We start from the raw sequence: 20,507 nt of genomic DNA, 5'->3' as shown, positions 1-20,507 counted from the left end.
ATATTCAGAAAGGAAGTATATGCACGTGTCCCGCAGTGATGTCGTTTCTTAGAATAAAAATGTCTTTTTTCGTTCCAGGCACATCCACTTACGATGATGTAATCCACTCCCTGAATGTTTCGAAAACAAAAGCATTCATACAATCAAGGCTTGTTCTGCCACGCTTCGCAAACACCCATGCATTCTTTTGCTTTCGAGCCGAAAAAAGCCAGATGTAGAAGCAGCAGCAGCGCCACCAGCTTACTGATATCACAGGTTTCCTTCCCCAAAGATGCACACACAAACCTCACAGCTGGCTTTTGTAAAAACAACCCTGCTAGCTAAAAGAAAACTGAGGAAAAGGCCAGGACTTGAGCTGAGGCGGACTTTAGTCCTTAAAGCGATTTAATTAAATACTGACAGGAAAACGAGCTTGAGTGGAATCAGTCATCTCATTAGTGCACGAGTCTGTTCATGTAACAGCCATGAGATGATGAGCCCAACTGAGCCAGGCCTGGATCACAGTTGAAGAAGATCCAGGTGAGTGGTTAATAAGAGCCCACCAGCTGCTGGTATTCGACATTTGACACATGATTACACATCCCGGCAATAAAAAACAACAAATACAAAAAAAAATAAATAAAAGAGTGTCCTGCTTGTGTCCTCACAGCTGACAGACTAAACGCGCATTTTTATGAAGCCTCTTCACTTGTTCTTTTCCGTCTCTTAAAATAGCTCAGCTGTGCCAGACAGCGCCAACGCAGGTTTGAATAATCTCAGCTGTGTGGAAGCAATGAGTCTGCACTGCTATGGCTAAAAGCTCTGAGTCAAACAACATCCACAGACAGGTCATGTGACCCGGACCCAGGAGCCAGGCAGTGAGGAAGGGCGGACATTAAAACGAGCTCCTGATGCTTGCAGGATGTGAACTGTGGACAGTGTTGTACAGTACAGGTACACACACCTATCCAGGCGAGACAGTGACTCACACACTCTTACAGTCACAACAAGCTCAGACAGAGTCACACAAGCCCCTCCCCTTTTTTCCCCTTTCCCTCCAACAGCAGCCTTATTCCTTCAGCTCCATCCCTCCTCATGTCGTGTCCTCCTCCTCTCTGGTATTCTTCTCCTCCTCTTCTTCACAGTGGTTCTCTCTTTCTGTCACTAAGGGACCATCCACACTAAAAATACCAGACGGAGCTTACGCCTCTAATACCACGCAGCATGCTTATCGCTCGCTCCCTCCTTCTCTGCCGTTATCGCCACTAATCTCTAACACACTCTCTCTTCTGTCCGGTCTTCCGGTGGTCTGGCGTTCTCCTCCTCTGATTCAATTTAAATTAAACGTGGAAGTGAAGGATGCTTCCAAGTGTCCTGCTTTTCCTCTTCTAGCCTGCCTGGTTGTCTGTCACTTCTTTCACTTTCTCTTTCATTTTCCATTTTTCTTGCAGCCGGCCTGTTTCCCAGGGCTCATTTAGCCCCTTTCTGGTGACACTTGAAGCCTGGCACCAGTCTCTGTCCCTTCTCTTTCATTTTATTCTTCCTTCGCTTCCGCTTCTCATCCCATTTCTGTCTCTTTCATTGGCAGCTACAAACACTGCATGTTAAATATTTGGCAGTTTGTCGTTTTCTTCAATTTTCAAATCTAAACTTTCTTTGCTGGGTGGCTAAGATCTCCCAATTGCACACTAACAAGCTGTCCAGTTAGCCCCTTCATCAGATTAAGATCACATTCAATTTGCCCTCCTGTGGCCACAGAAGACAGACACCTGAGGGCTTAAATGCAGACTCCTGGACTCCTACTGTGCATTAAATACTACACAGATGCATGTTAGATCAGCACCTTCAACGTTTCTACACGTGACTTTAATCAATTCAAATTAGTTGTACAAACCTGACCTGCTCGGGTCAGAGTGAATCTAAAAACCCTGTTAGGAAGTGAAGCTGATTCAGGGTCACTGTGGCTTTGTTACTGACCCACATCTAAATAAAGACTTCATCATCCTGTTCAGTGGTCATGACATTAAAGCAGACATTGCTTTAGCTTGTTTTCAGTTTGGTACGTTTGCTTTTTACAGTGAGACGATTGAATTTGCAATTTTTCTGACAACTGGAAATCACTCCAGCAGGCTTCAGCACTTACAAGCAAATCATAGCTGATTCAGACCAATCAGCTAACTATGAAGTACTACAGTCCAATATAGCTGCAGCCATGGGAGGTTTTAGATATTTAGATATTTTTATGGTGACAGTTTTAAGGTGACTTATGTACACATTTTCCCGGCATGCCACTTTTATCTAGACGCATTGTTCGTGTGCTTACAGAACTTGTAGATCCAGATCTAACTGGTTAAAATTTGCCTCTGGTAGATGGTGACAGACAGTTCGGTCATATAATTACAAGCCAAGCAGTTTTGAGAAAGTTCAAACTTTTTGGAAGATTTTCCACAAAAGACCTGACTCTTCATCTCACAGAAAATTCCCTCCAAATCATAAATGCATCGAGTCCCGTTGTCATTTTGTCGTGAGAACAACAACAGTTTGCCCCATTCTCACAAAGAATCCTCCTAAAAGCTTCTAAATCCTGATAACTTCAAAATAATTAAATTGAATTTAAGTTAAGCTAAACTATTACTCCTAAAATACTACTACTAAACAACTTTGGTAACACTTTAATTCATTTTCATTCAACCCAGAGTAATCCTAACAAACAGACAGATTATTAACTTCACCTGCTTGGTGCAGCTTTTTAAATCTACTGAAGCCTTATTTACTGATGTTGCGCTGTTGGACAGGCTGTGCGTCGTAAACAACACACGCTGCGTTCAATAAAAAGCGTAGTAATTTCAAAGAAAGCATAAACCACTGACATTTAAGTAGTATGTCAACTTTTACCACATCATGTACACTTTCTATATAAAAACCCATGCATCCACACACCCTGCCATGCTTGGCCTACCACTGTGAAACGCTGAGTTTCCTGTGTGGGAGAAAAAAATAAGTCACACAACATCACCACACACACACACACACACACACACACACACACACACACACACACACAGCTGTGTTACACAGTAGCAGCTCCTCTATAAACTGGAAACAACAAGCAAATCAACATGAAAGTCAAATATGATGCTTCATAACGTCCAACCACACCCAACATCTCCAAATGACTAAAGTAGTTGCATTCCTAAAAGTGCACAGTCATTGTGAGACCCACATATGACCGAATAACTGCACGCACCTAAATGCAGACGACCAAGTGTTCACACTCCTTTTATGTATGAGGTGCATTATCTGTTAGTGACACTTACACCTAATTCCGCTCACATCCATCTTTGAATGACCTTCAAAAAGATCAAAACACGGTGAGAAAGTCACACTTTCACCGCCTTGCAGCCATGCAGAGGGTGAGTGCACCCAAAGGAAATATTACATATGTGTAAGGAAACATATCTTACATCTTTTTTATTTAGCAGCATTAATTATCTAATCACACCTCATATTTTTGTGTCCATCAATAACCATCCAGGGTTTTTTCAGTCAAGACTTTGCTTATTTCAGCAGGTAAATGCCAAACCACATATGCTAAACCAGGGGTAGGCAACTCCAGGCCTGGAGTGCACACCTGAATCAAATGATTAGTTCATTATGAGGCCTCTGGAGAACTTCAAGACATGTTGGGGAGGTAATTTAGCCATTTGAATCAACTGTGTTGGATCAAGGACACATCTAAAACCTGCAGGACACCGGCACTCGAGGCCTGGAGTCGCTGAACTCTGTGATAAACCAAAGTGAAATCCTACATTAAGCAAATGAGTTCAATCATATTCTGGCCACCTTCCATCACTAATTATCTTCATAGCGGCCCTGTTTCCCGTAGCCCTTTTCACTGCCCACTTTTCTCTCTTACCACAACTCAGTCCGGTGATCAGAGATGATCTGGCCTCACCCCCTCAGTACCGATCGACCTCATTGATTCACACTGTGACATCATGGCAGATACTGTTCTGCTCGTGAATCCGAGTCACCACAGTCAGATAAAATTAGCCACAGTCCCAAATCCCAACATAGAAATTGGTTCAGTTTTTCCGCTCTTGAGACACAAGCTTTGACAGAACAGCAGCTACTGAGCGTGCGTGTAAAGGTTACCATCAACATGTCAAAACGATGTAGTTATCCCAGACTTTAGACAGGTACAGTATTAATTATGCAACTCGAGCAGGCTTTAAAGGAGCGTTAGCACTAAGGCTACACTACAAAACCCAAAAGGAATTCGTCTAATGCAAGACAAAGGTATGAATAATTGGACACATGACCAAACTTAGCAGCTTACTGGCAGCACAGCGTTTCATTGTTTACTGTAGAGTATGAAGATTTAAACACAGAGCATAGCTGCTCATGCAAGCAGCTGAAGATGCACATGAATGTGACGATATAACATCTTTTTCATGGATTCTCCTCCACTGACTCGTCCAGATACAACAATAAAGTCCCTGCAGCACAAAAGCATGAAGTGTCTCAGTGTAAGAGGAGATGAAACAGGAGGAACCTTCATGATCTTACAGCACAAGCTGCTTTACATTCCAGCAAAGCTAAAATAGAAAAACTGCACAGTTAATACAAACACCCATTACAAGCCAAGAAAACACTAAAGGTACTGATAATAAAGGGGAAACAAAGACACTGACATGCTAACAAAGAAGCAGAAGAGGCGGAGCCTAAACAGGAAGCACATGGATCTTGACATATAAGTCATAACTGAAGCAGTGAGGAGGAGGAAAACTGCAGTTGACAGTGACAGTTTACCTGCGTCAGTGATGGGCATCTGACGACAGCGACGGCGGTAATACCAAAACCCAGCTGCAGTCAGAAAGTGAAAAGCCACCACCAGGATTGGCGTTATGACATCAGGGTCTGAGAGAAAATCCATCTTGTCGTACCGAGCGATGACAAAGTGCTCTTTGTCTGTCTGAACTTCCACAAAATATCACTTAAACAACAACCAAGTGAAGTTCCTGAAAGTCCAACAACTGAATCCCTCCAGGTTACGTCCCAATGCTAACAGCATCCACGCAGAGACGCTTTCACACAAGCCTTCTAAGGTCCGCTCACAGAATCATGACGATCCTTGGCCTGCTTTCACTTCTTCCCTTCCTTCCTCGAGCAGCATCTCTCAACTTCCAACACAAACTCCTGCAGCTACAAACTTCTGAGTCCCTCTCTCCATTCAGATGCCCTCCCTCTCCCCCCAATGCCTCTCTCTCTCTCTCTCTCTCCCCGTTTTAACCTCACTCGCTCTCTGACACTCTAACAGTGAATTCCATTCCCCTGAAACAAGCGACCAGACTGTAGCAGTTGCTCAGTGCGCCGTTAGAAAAGCAGTAAATAAAAGAAATGGGACTAAAAGGACGGAAATGTGTGTATGCCACGTGTGTATGTGTGTGTGTGGTTGCCTCACACTCAGAAGGAAACCACATGGGAGATACCAAACCATCTTCCTGTGTACATTCAGTACATTACCGTTTTAGCATGTTAAAATAGATATTTGTATGTATATATATTAGTATGCACACATGCATATAACTTTTCTTTCCAAGTGGGTGCACACTTAGGCAGAATTTGTTGATGATGATGTGTGTGTGTGTCTGTGAGTGTGTCTGTGAGTGCGAGTGTGCACCCCTGTTGAGAAGGTGAGTGTGTATGTGTGTTTACCTCTGTTGCCATGAGTGAGCAATGCATCCTGTCTGTGATATTTATTAACGGCTATCTTTGAGTGATGTCTGCTGACTGTGACGGTGCGTTCAAAAGCTTTGGACACAAGGGGAGATTGTGTGTGTGTAAGAGACATTACAGAGTGATTCAGCATGATTCAGGCTGCACACTGAAAGGCAGGGGGTCCCACAGCTGCTCTCACCTCGCAGAGAATTGTGTGTCTGTGCCTGAGTGTCTGTGTGAGTGTCTGTGTGTCCGACTCTGTGGTCAAGTTATCATGTCACCTCTGAAAAAGCTGCTGAGGGTTTTGGTCCTAGCAACCTCGAGACAAAACAACACAAGACCACAACAAATCTGATGCTCTATTTGTGGGGTGAAAAACTTCACAGCCTCAAACTGTTCTGACTGTCGTGCTGATTTGAGTTCATGTGATTTAACACACTGATTTAAAGACGAGGAGTGAGTTTCTTTCTTTATTTGTCATTTCCTGAACATCACAATTACCAGATAACATGAGGTAATGGACATGTGTTCAAGATCCCGACTAACTGTCCGGTACTTTCCACTGTAGTTTAGTTAGTGCTTTGCACTGACTACGTTACCCAGAGTCCTTTTTGTCTCAAGATTATAGCCTGCGCTCTGGAAATAGACTCAGATGAGGGTCAGACTCTGACAGTTTCAACACTGAACGAGAAGATTCACTGAAAATTTAAAGTCTGTACATTTTCCAAGTTAACTAAAGCTACTACACATGTACAGCCATGGGAGTTGTGATGTTCTGTGCTACAAATTCAACCAAAACATCCTAATATTGCCAAGAATCGACAAAGAGATTCAACAAATAATATTTATGAACAACTTTACATTTATCATCACGACAACTTGTCCAAAGAACAACTTCACAAACTTTACAGACACTGATGAAATGCAAAATATGTTCCTTTACTTGAATTATCATCAAGATTTTCTGTGCAGTTATATACTAGTTATATAATAACATGATTATATAAAAGCCAGGTTTTAATTTTTCAGTGAGGTGCTCTTTGAGATGTCACTGATAGTTTCTGACAACATTAAACATGAAACACCAAAGTACCAAAAAAGGAAAGTAATGGACAGTTTAACACGATTGTTTTCACAGGGAGGAAATTAAGTGACCTATTATTTCAAAGTATTGAGTGGACAAGCATATGTAAATGCTAATCCTAACAAAGCTGAGATAACACCTGAAATAAAAACCTGCAGGTGTTTGGGATTTCCAGCTTCCCACTTTAACTGGAATGGAGCACTTTAGTTTGCAGAAAAGCAGAAACTGGATGTTGCGTTTACTTATTTATAGTTTCTCACAGTTGCGAAAAGGAAATTACAATATTAGATTAACTAAAAGAGAAAAAAGTGTGAGAAAAGAGACTGTATGAAGCACACGTGTCTCGTGTGGGAAAGTTTGTTGCTACCACTGTGGGGCAGAAGAGACCAACATGTGTGTGGTAGGCTGGATGACATAACACTCAAACCACTGAGAACACACAAGTCGGGTGTTACACTCAGCAGCCTGAAACCAACCATCTCTGAAATAATCTTTTTATGTTGTTGTTTACGCACTTAAACCATCTTTAAGAATCCTTCACTGCTTAATATCACGTCTTTAAGGAGGAAAATTACAGTTACATCTGCTTTAATATCACTCCTCTGCACACAAAACGCCTCCTCTAAGTTCATTTTCGCATCATCTTCACGCACACTTAATTCACACCTGCAAAAACATCAATAATTCACATGCAAAAATGCACTTCATCAGTATAATACCTCCACTTACACTCACAGGACCTTCATTGAATTAAAGGCTGCTGCTTTTGCTTGTGTGTGCATGTCAGGGTCAAGAGGTCAGGGATCTGCGTCACGCAAAAAAAGAGAAGTTCTACAACTGGAAGATTTACAACAAAGCCCGGGGATGATGTCAGACTACAGTATAAGCAGGAAACAAGAGAAGAAGAAAGATGGAGGGATAAAGATGGAAGAGTGCAGGAAGCATTGAGAGGAGAGATGGAGGAAAGCTACAGTGTTATTGTAAGGCTCTGTGCCGGAGAGTGAAAGACTCTTTTCTTTCTGATATCAGAGGGAGAAATCTCACAGTCACTGACACACACACACACACACACACACACACACACACACACACACACACACACACACACACACACACACACACACACACACACACACACACACACACACACACACACACACACACACACACACACACACACACACACACACACACACAGAAAGCCTTTTGTGACCATCAGTTTCACTGCTGCCTCTGCTTTCACTATATTAGCATAATTAAATCCCTCCAGAAACTCAGAAAACCCTCAAATGACACAAACAATTAAATAATGTAAATATCTCCCTTTGCGTGACAGGTCTATATGATGCTCGCAGCAGCCTGTCATGTCTTCCCGTCTCTCCCTCCCCCAGTAAAACTCAATCCTTGCAGTCAGCATCCTTTATGTACCAAGGTCACCCTGACACACAGAAGTACGCAGGCACACACGCTCCACATCACCCAGAAATATGCCGTACCTTTGTGCGCACCTATTACTGCCTTGGGCCAGCACATGATAATACTCTACAAACAAATTTCTCTCCTCACTCCCACAAAGAGACACACACACAGAGGCCGAGCCATAAACTGCATCTCCATATGCAAATACCCTGCAGGCCGAGCACACATGAGAGCATGTGCATTCGCAGGTGTTGCACAAGTGGCTGCAGTAAATGACCATAAGCCATAACCATAATTTGTTCCTGTGGTATATTTCACCATTAAAGTGGATCTATTATGCACATTTATAGTTCAATATATTTTACTCTTGGACTCCATTAAAGCCTCTTTCAATTTAAGCCTTATTTACTTTGTGCAGGGCCTCAGTGAAGTGAAACAGACACTCCCAGGCCTTAAACTAGGAATATTTCTAATGGCCAGCAGAGGGCGATTGAAAAAAAATATACATGTATCAAAGCCTATGGGAAGACTCCCTTGCACTGTAAACACTATCCTGATGGGTTTGTGGGCTCAACTGCTGGTTTCAGGTCATAGTGAATAAACTATGAAGTTATTTGTAAGTTACAGGCATTCTAATTATGAGAAATGAGGATTATTTAGAAAATGTTCAGTGGGACACCACTTGCAAAGACTTCACAACAGCATTTCGCTAAACAGTGAGTCATGTCATTGGCTAAATTTGTCTTTTGTAGTCTTTTACGCTCTGATTGGCTGCCCCTCACAAACAGAGGGGTTGAACAGCAGAGCGTCTGTGTTAACAAACAGAGCAGAGTGCCTCAGCTGACCATATAAAGATATCTGCATGCCATGACATCATACAGCTCCTAAAGTGGCAAAAAATCTCAGAAACGGGACATTGACAGCAGTTTAAGCTTTTGCCTTAAAAGGTATACTTACACTTATATTTAATAATAAACAAAAAAATCATAATAGACTCCCTTTAAAAGCAGAACTTACCCCGACAAAAACAAAAGGACATTTCTATCACATATGGCCACCGTAAACCTTCATTTTACGATAGCTGGTTTATGGTAGCAATAGCAGGGATGAATTAAGATAGTGTTTTGGCAATATTTAACACAGCGATGTGCAGCATCCCAGCTGTTTGAGAGCCAATGCCAACTGTAGGAGGAAACATGGAGGGCAGAGGGGAGGATGAGCAGCAGGGAGCAGGATGAGGAAAATGACGATGGCGTCACAGTGATGAATCCTCTAGCCTTGGACTTTCATGTCCAGATTTCATGGTGACAAAAACTTCCCATCTCCCCCTTCCTCCTCCTCCTCCTCCTCCTCTCTGGCTCATTTTAGTCCTTCTGAGTCCAAATCCCATGTGCCAGAATGAACTCAATTACCTCTGCATCTACACCAGCTTCTACTTGTGCAAGCATCCTCTATCAAACAGTGCTAAACTCTTACATTTTTCTGCTTTGTTTGTAACAGAGAAACCAAAATGTGATGGTTTTGTGTTGAGAATTAGCTATATAAAAGATAAAAAATGGAAACTGTCCTCCCTTATGAGCCCAATCCCTGTTATCTTTATAAAAAGATAAGAGTGAAGAGAAACAGTGATGGTTCTGAAAGAGCCGCTGTAAACCATTTCTTTTATATGTGAATAAAGCAGCTATTTTCAGAGTCCAGTCGTTGCACAGCTGCATGTTGTGTGACCATGAAAACATCACAACTGACTGTCAGCCTCCCATACTGTTCCCCGGCAGCTGCGTGACCTCTGACATCTCTACTGGCAACATGCCGCAGAAACTCTTCCCGTCTGGAAACTGAGCCGGCAGCCACAGTCCCGACCTGCCAGTCTGAGGCTGACGTTTCAGACAAAAATACCACGAGGATTCAGACTCAGGAGGTGGATACTGATGAGAGGAAGAAAGCACTTGTACATGTTTTGATGAAATATATTCCCACCAGCAGCGTGCTCTGCAGAGGCACCTGACTGTCTCGTGCTACTAAACCACACAGTAAAACTGTTCCTGTGATCCTGAAGCAGCGAGAGTGATGAAGCTGTAATTCTGTTTGCACTGCAATGACAAACAGATGATGTATGGTCTGCAGGCAAAGTTGGAGCTATGTGGAAATAGCGCCAAAATTCAAGATGACCTCAGAGGGACGCTGCTCCCCTCTGCAGCACTGAACCCTGCAGTTAGGGGGCAGACTGGGTCCAGTTACAAAGCAACACAGCTCCACTCGTTCCCAGTGTTTCAGCATTTATTCTCAAAGATCTTATTCAGCTGAAAACAAAGTTCAGCCACATACCTAAAAACAGTGAACTTCAGTTCTTCCTGAAGACTTACACTTAGAGAAGTGAACATGAAGTTCACTAGAGTTGATTGAGGCTTCATAGACAGACCAGTTAACTAAATCATACATTGTTATTATCTGATGCTCGTGTTGTGACTCTTCAGTTCATCTGCTGTCTGAAATGAGCTGTTTTAACTGGTCTCCCTTTAAGCCAGCTTTCTTCTGATTGGTTGCCCCTCACAGACAGATTGTTTAAACAGCAGACCCGTGTGGCGTCTGTGCTCACGTCCCAGGTCATATTCATGAGATTAATGATATCACCTCTCTATGACATCATAAGAAGCCAAGAGTGTTCAGAGCACTCTGAAATCTGAGCTTTTGACTGCTGGGAATTTACTGACCTAAATATTTGAAACTTTAACTTTGCTTAACATGAGCATCACCCACTGTAACCATACATATATGACAGAAAATAAAGAAAACCTCAATAGGTCCCCTTTAACTACAGTACTATATCACTATTTTCATCAGGTTAGAAGCATTGGTAAGTTTCTTTGCAGTCCTCTTTAAAAACTAGAGAACTTTGTTTCACTTCCACCTTCATCTCTATGTGAAAAACAAAGCAAAAACAAAAACCCTTTTTATTCAGGTATGCATTACTATGTTGCACATATGTTATTAGTGTTACGTCAAAGTAGGAGTGCCCTGGGTTCAAACCCATCTGAACCTTTTGTTCCACACAAAAGCTTCAGAAGCATTTTAGCATTAATGCTAGATTACGGTTATTTAAAGAGGCATTAAAGAAAAATCATGTGCGACATTTACAGGAAGTACACGCTTCTTTGTCGGTATTCAACTTCGAGCTACTAAAGCTTTTATCTAACATCATTCTTTCCAGGAATCTTGACTGACTGTTTTATTTATTCACACATCAGACAACATGTAAAACTGCATTTTTTATTATTATTTTTTTAGTTCGTTCATCTCACAATCTATAAATCATATACTGGTGAAGTAATATGCTGGTATTTATTTCACAAGCATGGAGGTAATGCATTTTTAATGATTAATAATTTACTCTTACATCCAGCTTGACAGGGAGCACTGTGTCTACTGTGCTGGCTGTACAAACGTCTCTTAGTGCGAGATGAACACATCAAACTCTCCCGGTGCTTGTAAAGTAAGTTTCGTTTTGACATGAGAACTAAGCGGATCGTTGCACCCATTCCAGAGATGACGGGAACAGAGCCAGAGAGAGGGAGACGCAGACAGCGATACCTCGAGATGCCATTAAGAGATTAAAGTACAGGAGAGAGGTAAAGGATAACACAGGAGGGGGGAGAGGATGAGGGTGGCCCCCCAGATAAAACAACAAGGATGGATTAACAGGAGGACGCACACAAAACACAGGGTCGGAGAAGAAAAACCAGTGATGACAGGAGGGAAGATGACCCACCTGGAGACCGGCACGAGGTGAAAAACTAAAGTTTCCCAGCTAAAAGCTTCAGCTGGTGGAATCACGCGGGAGCTTCCTTCCTCTGTTAAAGGCTTTCATCTGTGTTGGTTAAACACAGGTTGTTATTAGAACATTTCCCAAAAAGCTTACTGTGTTTCAGGAAGTGACCTGGGGTTTTTCTAAGATATGAGGCCATGGCAAAGATATGAGAGAAATGAGGAAAAACTCTTCAGGCGACCGTGCTTAAACACTAAAGGAGTCAAACTGGGTCATTAGCCCTGCAGCCCTGCTGCTGAGTCTGAATAAATGTCAGGAGAGCATACAACTCTTTTTCTGTAACTCCTGCAGAGCAAAATTAAATTATATGGCTGAGAAAACAGGAAACGTTTCTGGGCTTGCACACGCTGAAATACAGACACACACACACACACACACACACACACACACACACACACACACACACACACACACGTGTGAAAGTTTTTGTTTTCAGCAAACAAAGCCCAATTACCCCTGTCCTCTCTTTCACCCTGCATATATGAGAACAAGGATGTGAACATTAACATCTCTGCTCGACTCCCTTTGGGCCACGCCGACACACACAGCAGATCATTTTTAGCATGTAACTAATATCAATAGGATGCAAAGCTTATAACAAGAAGCTGCATCAACACAACATACAGATGCAACTAGGGCTGCACGATTTTGCATAAAATGAGAATCACGATTTTTTTGCTTAGAATTGAGATCACGATTCTCTCACGATTTTCTTTTCCAATATAAATATTTATTGCACTTATTAACTGCACATCAACTTCGTAACAGTTGAAACTGAACATAAAAACAATAAATAAACATAAAAACAATAAATGTCTCACATTTTGTGGTTGCCGCAAAATGTTGTACTGCTTGTAATTCCGTCTCCACCGTTGCTCGACACTGCGTGTATAGAGCAGGTAGTGCAACATTTGAAAAATAGTTGCGGGACGGCACTGTGTAGCGTTTGTCTAGGGTGTTGATCATTTTCCTAAATCCCTCGTTTTGCACAGTGTTGATATATCTTTGGTCAGGTGATAAGTAACAGCCTCCGTAATTTCTTTGTGCCTGCAGGAGTTCGACGTGTATAGGGAAGCGCTGTATAAGGTTCCCGTTATTGATGTTTGGGTGGTTGACCGGCACAAATTTTCTCCTGTCACTTTCTCGTCATCCCTGACGTGTTCTCCGTTGTTTTTTCCCTGCCAATTTGAGCATCACGGCACAGCTTCTGTATCACAGTATAAGGCTCCGCCCTTGTCATTTGTTGAGCAGGAAGAGGGAGCGCTTGTTTTCATGCAGATTACGTCCCGGATCAAAATGCGGTACAATCGTTGTCGTTTTTTTTTTTTTTTTTAAATCGTTGTCATTTGGAAATGAGATCGCACATAAGTATGAATCGAGATCGCGATTTTCTAACAATTAATCGTGCAGCCCTAGATGCAACTATTAACAAGCAGTTAGCTGAGCTATGAGTGGCACCTATGACTGAGAGAAGATCGGCATGAACTGAGTTTTCCTGCCAATAAGAAATTCAATGAGCCTGATGAAAGCACCTCGGGCTATCAGAAGCACATCCAGGCTTAAATATGAAATCTAAAGGTCCTCGGGCCACAGTGATTACTAGTACTGATGAATATGACTTTCCCCTTCCTGCTGTCACAATGGCTAACCTATACATCTACAGTAGCTTTAGGCAACTTGAAACATGTAAGAGGAAAAGGAAAACATGCTTATCTTCTTTCTTGGTAGTAGCAGATGATACAATCGACACTGCTTTATATCAAAAAGGAAGCTTCAGCCAGGAAACAGCTGGCTCAGTTTAGCATAAAAATCATGTTGTCAGAGTCTAACATAAACTTCAATATGTATACTTGCTATTTTAAACGCATTTACACAGACATTTAAGCCCCAGATCTTTAACTTGACTTGTAACTGTGTTACTTCATAGACACCATTTCATTTACCTACATTCAACAACTGGGAAAAAAACTGACCTCTTTTAATGGAGATCTTCTATTTTATTGTATCTATTATTTTAAAAATAAAAATCAGAATTGAAATTGACAAAATTATTTATTAAACAGTGGTATCAATCCAAGATCAGCAGTTATTCTCACAATGCCACACACGCTTTACAAATCAGACCTCTGGCACAGAAAGGTGTCCACTGAATGTAGCTACAGTAACTATTCAAATATTCAAAAATCATGACAATCTGTATTATATTTATGTTGAAGCTAACCATCTCCTGACTGTAGTACAAAATGTTACACGGACAGTACTGATCATCCCAAAAACTGATTCTGTTCATCTGGACGTAGTGTTTTCAGAGCCTGATCAGGACATGCTGATCATCTCATCTTCACTTTGGCAAAATCAAACTTGTAGTAGGTTTAGTTCCACAGAATATAATACACATGTTCATTTCAATTTGTTATATGATCGATGGATTGCAATGAAGCTTGACTGAGCCCGGGTGGAAGCAGGAAGCCTGCGTGACCTATGTGACCCGACTCTGACGCCGCCTCATTCTCACCCTTCAGGCTCAGGAAGTCCATGAAAACAGTGATGTTGACCTCAGGATCATTAAATGCTTGTCAAAGCCCTCCTCAGATTATAGGCCAGGGATCATGGGGTGTGCATGTGCTGACATGAGTGCAAGCAAATCACCCAGCTAATCTTATCACACAGTTTGTAGGTAAACATTTCAAACCATCGCTCTGACATGGCTGCTTAAATATGGTTCTTCACAGCTACAGCGAAAAACAGAGCTGTCAGCCCTGCATGGATAGATGGTGGGAAAGGAGGGAGGGGGGGCATAAAGAGCAATAGATTTATGACCTTGTAAGAAAAGAGAACCCTCATTTATCATTTGGTTTTAGGGCCTTGGTTAATCACAGGTTAATGAGCAGGAGAGGGAAGGGCAGAAGAAAACAGAGAAACACAAAGAATAAGAGTTGAACGAGGAAGAGGAATAAAAACTGAATTTAAATGGAGACAGATTGGAGTAAGCACCATTCACTAAAGGAATAGGGCGGGAAGGTTATGCAGAAGAGCATAGAACGACGAGGACGAGATAAGGAAAGATAAAAGATCAAAGTCCAGGAGGAACAAACACGAGATAAATGGGAAAGTGAAGACAGGTGAAAGTGAAATCAAAGGGGGGAAAACAGCAACAACAGCAGATGACTCAAAGTTGAATCATTTCCAGAAGCTGAAACATGTTTCCTTACTGTTATGTTATTAGATTTTAATTTGTAACTGGACATAAAAGTATATAGTGTGCTAGCAGCCCAGTGAGGCATTATTAATGCTAAAGAGCTTTAAGCCAAATGTCCACAATGTTAAAGCTATTGATTTTTATCATGTACTCTGTTTATCATTTACTGTGCTGTGGAGCTGAGGCTGATGGGAAAGTCAATGTCAAGCTGTCCACTTATTCACATCCACATCACTCACCCTTCATTATGCAGTCAGTATTTCCATTTTGCACTGCTGCATGACGAAAAAGTGCAAAAACATGTTCAGAAAATCAGGAACAGTCCCGGGAAACAGATCTGTGTCTGAAAACTGTCTAAATAGGGACACACTCTGAAAAGATGACCTGATGGTGCTACATGAAAAGTTAGTTGATCACCAAAGTCATTACAATACACGCTCTTGGAGCCATGGACGCTTAATACCCCTTTCATACTAGGACAATACCCGTGCACAATCAATAATTTCTGATCCCTGAAGACTGACTTCGAAGGCTATGGGAGGGGCTAAGCAATAACTGGGAGCCCACAGGATCCGTCTGCCCCCGTTTTCTTCCCATGGACGTTACATCAACTTCTCATAACAGCATTATGTAATAATTGGTTCTGAAACATGAAAAATATGTGGGCCGTTTCTCCAAAGGCACTGACATATAACTGGTTCTGTACCAATACCAGCATTGCTTTGGTCTAATGAAAACATTTTGAGTCAAGTGGACCGAGTGACAACGCAACAGACTGCTAACAACAGTTAGCAACAAGCACCAAACCGGTGCTACGTTAGCTCCTCCTTTCTCCAAACAGGTTCAGAGCCAAGAACAAGAGACTAAAGCAGGAGCAGGGGCAGGTGTGGTTGTGAGAGCCGAGGGGAAAGAGCGAGACATCTATGAAGGAACCGTGAGAGAGACGAAGCTGAAGAAGAAAAACACTTTGATGATGAGGTCAGCTGATGGGAAAAGACGGGGCAGAGCGAGAAAGACAAAAGGTGAGGTGATGAAAGGGCCAGGGGCAAAGAATGTGAAGAGTGTACACAAATACAGGGGACCCTACCACATAACCACGGTAACCGGGCCTTTAACCCCAGCTGTTCCCGTCGCCATGGACACCTCTCAATTAGGACCCTTCCTCCACCCTATCCCATCCTCTGGCCTTTCATTCAGGCACTTGACCTGACCTCCTGAAATAGCTGTAATTATCAGACTGTCAAAGGCGTCTGCGGCGTCCACGCCACCAGGACATTAACGTTTACGCCCAGTCTGGTGAAATCTCTTTAAAAATGGTTTTTTTCTTCCCCAATTAGTTATTTAATCCAATATCTTAGGATGAAACATGATCACAGCACAGACTCAGGAGTCACCTTCAACTTCTAATATACTTTCTATTTGACACAAAGCAGGATAAAATATTTCTGTGAGCAAAAATTAGACATAAAATTGACGACCATGGCCTCCTTATTGTTCAAAATATAATAAATAAGAAGAGACTCACTAACCGTACGGCCTTCCACTAAAAGCTGCATTTTTATCAGCTGGTGCTCGTTTGGTTCAGTCTGACTTCCTAAATGGTTTCGGTAGTAAAACTGTCTTGAATGCAGCTTGTTAAATGAATCAAGTAGCCTGGAAAGCTAAACACAAATCCCTCTCATTCACGGAAGACTTTCACTTCTGTTTTATGGCTCTGATTTCACGTGTGTGCTGCAGGCAGGTGTGTGTGCACGCTGAATTCAGGCTGTGTCACTGTAGCATTCGGCAAGATAGGCTTACGAGTGTGAGAGAGAGCGTAATCAAGAGACAGTGGATTATTGTGTTTGTGTGCGTGAGTGTTAATCTCACTGACGTGAAGCCAAAGACCACCTAGTCTGACCATCAAACACGAGGGGAGGAGCGCTCGCACATCAGAGACAGACAGAAGCTCCTTTCTGCAAAGATCACCGCACACAAACACCTACACACTCATCTACACCAAACGGACACCATTAAAACCCAACAACAGCCAACACGGAGTAATTCCATCACCACTATACAACCTTCCACATGGAAACGTGTCAGTTTGACACAAAGCACCTACCCAAACCAAGCAGCACCAAGCACAACCACCGTGGCAACGGTTTATCCTCCCATGATAATTAGTCAACCCATTACACCAGCGGTCCCCAACCCCCGGGCCTCGGACCGGTACCGGTCCGTGAGTCGTTTGGTACCGGGCCGCGAGAGTTGAGGCTCAGGTGTGAAATGTATGGTTTTCAGGGTTTTTATCGGTTTTCAACGTTATTTTGTTATCGTTTTTATCGTTAACTCGGTTTTCCTGGGTCTTTTCACGTGTGTTATGAATAAATCTTCTTTTTTTCAGTACCGGCACTAGTTTTATTTTGTTGTATTCATCCGCGACACCTCATTGCCGGTCCGTGAAAATATTGTCGGGCATAAACCGGTCCGTGGCGCAAAAAAGGTTGGGGACCGCTGCATTACATGAAAACTGCTCACGAATGACTTAAAGTGTTTTTCTTTAAGTTTCTTTCTGATATTACCTGGAAACACATCAATGCTGAAGACACTTTGGAGCATGACAGCTACACGTTTTTACTTTACAAAAAGCTCCACAAACATAACTTGCCCCCGTCCAATTATTCGACATACAACCCAATAAATGTTCTTACTCCCCCTGGTTCAGATCCAGTGCTTTCCAGTACACAGTGTTTCTCTCAGAAGGGATGCTTAAAGTTTTTAAGTGCCTCTTTAGCTTTCTTGGCATGATGTTCACTTCAGTTAAATCCCCTCCAACAAATGATGCACACAGGCTGAAGGCCGTTAACATCCACACTTCAGCTGAAGAATGAAAGCGGTGGCTCTCACAGTAATTTCTCAATTTTTTTCATCTTTGTTTGATTTTATCTGCAAAAAAGTGATCGGCTTTTATGTTCTCACAAATGTTACCCTACTCAAAATCAGTTAGTACCTTTGATGTGTAAAAATACTGCTCTTTTTCTTGATATTTCAAATTAAACAAATTACTTTTGAGCAATTAAAACAATATTCTTTGATTGACACAAAACCTCAGCCCACCCTGACTTGTCTTAAAGCACACTGGGTTAAGGTATCCAAAGAAAGAGTAAGTTAGCCCAGCCTCCAACCTCAGAATCCAATCGATCATCAATAATATAGACTGTCACAAATCTGATCCACACAGGATCCAAACTACACGACCCAATGGACCCATTTATAAAATCCTGGTCCAAAACACCACAGGACATCATGTGTATTGTGGTTACACAAGCTATTATAGCGGTGGTTTTAATGTGGTGGCAGATCAGGAAATGAATGGTCCTGAGGTGGGAATCTTGGAGACAGCAGGAATGCGAATTGTGCCCGACAAGCACAAAAACAGAGAAAGTGATCAATGGCAGCCTTAATTGCTTTGCATTGCACAGGTTCATTAAGGAGTCAGGTATGTTAATGCTCAGTCTTTTTACAAGGACAGACAGTAATCCTCTTTTAATGAGCTCCCACAGAGAGGAGACAAAAGCCAGTATTTGAACAATTTTAAGAAAACTGGCATTTTGTTTTAAAGCACAAGTCACAACAGAGTCCAGCGATGAGGGGGTTGAATGTGACTTTAGGTCAACACTACGCTAAAAACTAAACAAATGAAGTAGATATGAGCTTCCTATTTTAAGGGAAGCTGTAGCCGATTCAAATTTGAGTTCTATTATCACGGGTTTGTGTAACACTTTCTCATATTTGCTTAGAACAGCTGTACTCTCAATTTTTGAATGAATTTGCATGAAAGTTGGTCAGTCACAGGTTTTAATCAGATCATGGGTTATTCCTCCATTGTACCTATTTCAGTTTATGAGGTGTCTAAGCTCTTAGATTAATAAAACGTGACAAACAAATAATCGATCATTAAAGGAACAAAGGATGGATTGACGCCAAAAAGCCATTTCATTGGAACGTCGAGGGGAGATGAATCAAATAATCCAAAACTGTCTGTTCTTAATGCCTGTGGAAAAAAGTGGACTGAAGGCTTTCAATAAAACACAAACAGCAGTTTATAAAACAGATCGAAGCATGATGAGACTGTGTGAAGAAAAAGTGGGCTGAGGGCAGGAACCTGCCAAAAACACTCAACTTAAATACTAAAATGAGTGAGGAACACACAGGACGGAAAGAGGAATTAATGAGATCATATGCATAATCGAGAGCACAATAAAAAGCAATTATATTTTACTTCCATCCGCAGAAATGCAACCACAAGCGCTCTGCACACAGCCTTTGTAAACTCTGCTGAGATTACCCGCTTTTCGCTGTGACCAAACACAAACAGGAAACAAATCCCTGTGTCCCATTTCAAGTGTTGACGCAGCCCTCGAAGCGCCACAGCGTGTTTCTCCAACTTCAAAAGCTCTGAAAATAACTCTAAATAGAACCATTTCTATCTCGGAAATGAACCACAGGGCAAAGCAAAGCAGGTCGAAATGCATCCTCACAACCTTCCCTAGCTTCGCTCACACTTGTGTAAATTACAGAGCGGAGAGCAGCCGGCTCACTATCTCACAGAGATAACACCAGGTTTCCCACGCTGTCTGTTGTCTCCAGGAAGTGGAGCCAGCTGAGCTCTTTGAGGTAGCGCTTGTAGCCCCTGATGGAGTCTGGGGGGCAACAGGAAGCAAACAGGAAGCAGAAGCAAGGAACAGACAGTGATCTGCCCCTCTAAGACAGCCGAGACAAAAACACAGCTCGGGGAAAAAGTTTGCCATTTTGTCTGGGAAATCATCTACATCCACAGAATATCCTAATGGATCTATAAACAAGCTACTCAGCTAGAATTAGACTATTCGAAGCATTAAACTGCATTTAATGTTTTCAAAACATTTTCGTATTCTGACAGTTTAAGAAAAAAAAAAGGGATTGTTAAAATTTCCCAATTTGCATTAAACTCTGACAGCTGAGTTGGCAAATGAGCCAAGTAAGACTTCCTCAGGGCACGCGACATAACTTGGACACCAAATATATTCAAATGTCATCGTTCTGTAAGTATTTATGAGCCATAAATAAGCTGCAGTGCAATTTAGCACCCTAGAGTCAAAAATTATGCTTTTAAAAAAACCAAAGAAAACGCCCGACTGTGACGCTGAAGGAGCAGAGTGTTGACTGATTTAAAGAGAGACTCCAAGTCTGTCTGCTTCTTACTGAAACGCCCATTTAAAACAGTGGAACCATTTTGGACCCTTAGACGTTTACCGAGT

General features: G+C 42.1%; 1 protein-coding gene across 6 annotated transcripts in view; it reads right to left on the bottom strand.

Annotated features, from left to right (window-relative positions):
* Window positions 1-20,507, bottom strand: part of macf1a (microtubule actin crosslinking factor 1a) — a 238,281-nt gene that overhangs the window by 137,011 nt on the left and 80,763 nt on the right. The gene's annotated exons all lie outside the window — the stretch shown is intronic.

This window comes from Oreochromis aureus, linkage group 22 (assembly GCF_013358895.1).
Source record: "Oreochromis aureus strain Israel breed Guangdong linkage group 22, ZZ_aureus, whole genome shotgun sequence".
NCBI lineage: Eukaryota > Metazoa > Chordata > Actinopteri > Cichliformes > Cichlidae > Oreochromis > Oreochromis aureus.
The sequence above is the reverse complement of the archived record's forward strand: the minus strand, read 5'-3'. Positions and strand labels throughout refer to the sequence as shown.